Here is a 5,000-nt window from a genome sequence, read left to right on the forward strand (position 1 = left end):
TTTTCCCGCAGTCGCAATGTGCAATCCACCCCTATAACATGCGTTTCATGAAGAGGTACGTCCAATATGCGACATTCCCGCTGTCCCTATACATGAGCTGCGAGCTGTACCAGTTACGAGCTAGAGACGCGATCGCGTTGCTCTCTGTACGAATGCCGATGCTGAGCGGTCAGCTAGGAGGCGCTCCATCCATGTCGGTACCGGTGAGCGTTGCACTCGCAGTCGCAAAAACGTACGGCAAGTATATTACTCGGAAGAGTCAATGACAGTCCACGCCCCCCTGCGTGGGAAGAGTCTTTCTAGGCCATGACCCACCGGAAGGGCGCAGCGTCCCCCACCCCAGACATGTGACGTCACACCATCGGTATTGACGACTAGACTGATTCCTTATAATCATTTGCCATACACCGGTGGAAGCTGCCGAGACGAGTAACTACATAGCGGGCTCGCCGTGTCACTAATGTACAGAGATACAACAGTTTCGACTGGAACCGGATTAAACGTATACACGGCGCTGATTAGTAATAGATAGAGCCATCAGAATACAGATAATGTATACAACTGTCCGTATACATGCTGAAAGACTCTGCTCACAATCACAACCACACGTCAGCCACACACCCTTATCACGCACTACTCTCTGCCTGTAACACGCACACAGACAATATGTAAGCACCAGCATGGAACAACACCCAGTGCATCCTCTCCGCCACATTAGACAATCCACACTGTCATAACCAGACTGGGAGGTCCACTCAGAAAACAGAATATCCCACCCACCCGACAACCACCATTGCTCAGCCAAGCCACCAACACCCACACATGTCCTACACAGGGGTGCACCCAACATCACAATACTGCCTCCTCTCACAGCACACAAACAATGGCAGGAATGAAAGACACAGGTCTGCCACAACCATGGAATCAGAGCGCCGCCTGTCATGAGCCAAAGGTGCATCCTGACGTGGCAAATCAGATGATGCCGCAGGCATCCACTTACTATAGTCACAATCAACAAACCGGCCGCCCCGCCCCCCATTAAACCTTTCCTTACAACAATGTGTACCTTAACCTAACCTATATCGTACCGTAACCTAACCTATATCGTACCGTAACCTAACCTATATCGTACCGTAACCTAACCTACGTCGTACCGTAACCTAACCTACGTCGTACCGTAACCTAACCTACGTCGTACCGTAACCTAACCTACGTCGTACCGTAACCTAACCTACGTCGTACCGTAACCTAACCTACGTCGTACCGTAACCTAACCTACGTCGTACCTTAACCTAACCTACGTCGTACCTTAACCTAACCTACGTCGTACCTTAACCTAACCTACGTCGTACCTTAACCTAACCTACGTCGTACCTTAACCTAACCTACGTCGTACCTCAACCTAACCTACGTCGTACCTCAACCTAACCTACGTCGTACCTCAACCTAACCTACGTCGTACCTCAACCTAACCTACGTCGTACCTCAACCTAACCTACGTCGTACCTCAACCTAACCTACGTCGTACCTCAACCTAACCTACGTCGTACCTTAACCTAACCTACGTCGTACCTTAACCTAACCTACGTCGTACCTTAACCTAACCTACGTCGTACCTTAACCTAACCTACGTCGTACCTTAACCTAACCTACGTCGTACCTTAACCTAACCTACGTCGTACCTTAACCTAACCTACGTCGTACCTTAACCTAACCTACGTCGTACCTTAACCTAACCTACGTCGTACCTTAACCTAACCTACGTCGTACCTTAACCTAACCTACGTCGTACCTTAACCTAACCTACGTCGTACCTTAACCTAACCTACGTCGTACCTTAACCTAACCTACGTCGTACCTTAACCTAACCTGTATTGCGCCTTAACCTAACCTGTATTGCGCCTTAACCTAACCTGTATTGCGCCTTAACCTAACCTGTATTGCGCCTTAACCTAACCTGTATTGCGCCTTAACCTAACCTGTATTGCGCCTTAACCTAACCTGTATTGCGCCTTAACCTAACCTGTATTGCGCCTTAACCTAACCTGTATTGCGCCTTAACCTAACCTGTATTGCGCCTTAACCTAACCTGTATTGCGCCTTAACCTAACCTGTATTGCGCCTTAACCTAACCTGTATTGCGCCTTAACCTAACCTGTATTGCGCCTTAACCTAACCTGTATTGCGCCTTAACCTAACCTGTATTGCGCCTTAACCTAACCTGTATTGCGCCTTAACCTAACCTGTATTGCGCCTTAACGTAACCTGTATTGCGCCTTAACGTAACCTGTATTGCGCCTTAACGTAACCTATATTGCGCCTTAACGTAACCTATATTGCGCCTTAACGTAACCTATATTGCGCCTTAACGTAACCTATATTGCGCCTTAACGTAACCTATATTGCGCCTTAACGTAACCTATATTGCGCCTTAACGTAACCTATATTGCGCCTTAACGTAACCTATATTGCGCCTTAACGTAACCTATATTGCGCCTTAACGTAACCTATATTGCGCCTTAACGTAACCTATATTGCGCCTTAACGTAACCTATATTGCGCCTTAACGTAACCTATATTGCGCCTTAACGTAACCTATATTGCGCCTTAACGTAACCTATATTGCGCCTTAACGTAACCTATATTGCGCCTTAACGTAACCTATATTGCGCCTTAACGTAACCTATATTGCGCCTTAACGTAACCTATATTGCGCCTTAACGTAACCTATATTGCGCCTTAACGTAACCCACATTGTGCTGTAACCCAACACACGTTGGGCCTTAACCCAACACACGTTGGGCCTTAACCCAACACACGTTGGGCCTTAACCCAACACACGTTGGGCCTTAACCCAACACACGTTGGGCCTTAACCCAACACACGTTGGGCCTTAACCCAACACACGTTGGGCCTTAACCCAACACACGTTGGGCCTTAACCCAACACACGTTGGGCCTTAACCCAACACACGTTGGGCCTTAACCCAACACACGTTGGGCCTTAACCTGCTCTGTAATTGTCATACGACGCGTTAAATTAGTGTAGTGTTGCCCAACTGCAACCCCCGCAATATAGTTTGCTACTCGCACTGCCCGGTCCCCAGTGTATCGCTTCATGTTAAACACCTTGCAGCTATACACTGTAATGTGGATGGCAGCAGGACGTACATGCTCAATGCCCTTTGCAGTTGTTCATTGGCATTTGCAGTTGTTCATTGGCATTCGCATGGCGAAGCACTTAGCCTACGCTGTGGTACGGCCTGTGTCAACTGTCCGCTGATGTTGTACGTCCAAATCACACACTGTACTGCACATTGGTCCTCATGTACTGAATGATACATCGTGGTACATGTGACCGTACAACGACTGCGCCAACAACGGCGAACCATGCGGTCCAAATGTTGTGCACTCAGCTACGTGTCGTCTCCCTATAAGAGCTGGATTGCAGTGTGGTATGCCCTGGATGGCGATCAGCATGAGCCGTCTGTTGATGTAGTGGCGCGTGTTGTCAGACGTAGTCGTCTCTTCTCACACACCGTGATAGCATGGTGCACTGCGTTCCACATCTGCGACATGCGACAGAGGCCGGTTGCCAGTCGTTCGCGCAATGGACATCGCATACGTACGGGGGCCACCTTCCACGTGTTCGCGAAGCGTGCACATGTTGTTGCGTGTATGTGGGCAGACAGTGTGTCGTGACACCTGACACAGGCATGCAACAATCGTTGAATTTGCAAATGGCGATGGACGCCTACGTTTGCTGGTGACGTTACGCAAATGAACAACTGGTAAACCGTTGTGGTGCGGTTGTTCTCGCTAGAGGTGAATCAGTGATGGCGACGATCGGTTGAGCTACCAACCGGTTGTTCCAGCGATACCCACCATGCCCACGAACGTGAATGGCATCTGGGTGTGAAGCGATACGCGGCGGTGGCTGGGTGGGACCGTCCCCGGCCGGTGAGGGGGGGCCTCCCGGCGTGCTGGCCGCGCGGTGCGTGGGCGCACGCGCTACAGCCGGCTGGTGGGGGCGGCCAGTGGCAGGCGCGCCGGCCGACGGAGGCGGCAGGCGGCGCAGCTGCGCGCCGGCGCACCCTGCACGCGGCGCCGTGCGGCCAAAGTAGGTCCTCGCGGGCCCGGTGCGAAGCGCGGTGGACATCTGCAGTGTGCTGGTCCGATTGAGGACTGTGTGCGCTGAGGATGCGCCGCCGCCTGGCGCTCGGCGCCGCGACGCCGTCTGCTGCTCGGTCGCCTCTGCGGTTCTCGCAGGTGGTTTGTATCGCAGCTGTGCGGACGTGTTGGCGCGTGCGCTGTGCTGGGAGAGTTCGCTTCGGCACCCAAGTGGGGCTTTTGTCCTTCTGTGGCGCTGGCGTTGGAGCTGCCGGTCACCGTAGGTGGCGCGTGTTGTCTCCCGCCGGCAATGCCACGACAGCACGCTCCCGGGCCTCTGTCGGCAGCGGCAAGCTCAGTTGGGAGCACGGGTGGTCGCACCTAAAGCGTCTACTCGCCAAACTCCGGGCGATTGCGCCTCTCTCGAACCCGACCAAGTACTTAGGACGGCGCTGCGCGCCGCCGGGACCTGAGAGGGTTTCGAGGTGTATGGTGCAGGGGAGCTCAGCCTCCTCCTGTTTGCAGAATAATTGAGCGGACGCTTGCGTGTTCGCGCGGGCCCCCGGGACACACTCCCGGGCGGCCGGCTGCTCAGCTCTAGTTGACGCAGCTCCCTGGTTGATCCTGCCAGTAGTCATATGCTTGTCTCAAAGATTAAGCCATGCATGTCTCAGTACAAGCCGCATTAAGGTGAAACCGCGAATGGCTCATTAAATCAGTTATGGTTCCTTAGATCGTACCCACGTTACTTGGATAACTGTGGTAATTCTAGAGCTAATACATGCAAACAGAGTCCCGACCAGAGATGGAAGGGACGCTTTTATTAGATCAAAACCAATCGGTCGGCTCGTCCGGTCCGTTTGCCTTGGTGACTCTGAATAACTTTGGGCT

At 52.2% G+C, this 5,000-nt stretch overlaps 1 non-coding gene across 1 annotated transcript in view; it reads left to right on the forward strand.

The window, feature by feature from the left end:
• Positions 1-4,720: 4,720 nt before the first annotated feature.
• The window catches only part of LOC126434767 (small subunit ribosomal RNA), a 1,910-nt gene continuing 1,630 nt past the window's right edge, over positions 4,721-5,000 (forward strand). Inside the window, exon 1 of the ribosomal RNA XR_007579474.1 lies at positions 4,721-5,000. This exon is cut by the window's right edge and continues 1,630 nt beyond it. This is a non-coding gene — a ribosomal RNA (small subunit ribosomal RNA).

This window comes from Schistocerca serialis, unplaced genomic scaffold, assembly GCF_023864345.2.
Source record: "Schistocerca serialis cubense isolate TAMUIC-IGC-003099 unplaced genomic scaffold, iqSchSeri2.2 HiC_scaffold_1195, whole genome shotgun sequence".
Taxonomy (NCBI): domain Eukaryota; kingdom Metazoa; phylum Arthropoda; class Insecta; order Orthoptera; family Acrididae; genus Schistocerca; species Schistocerca serialis.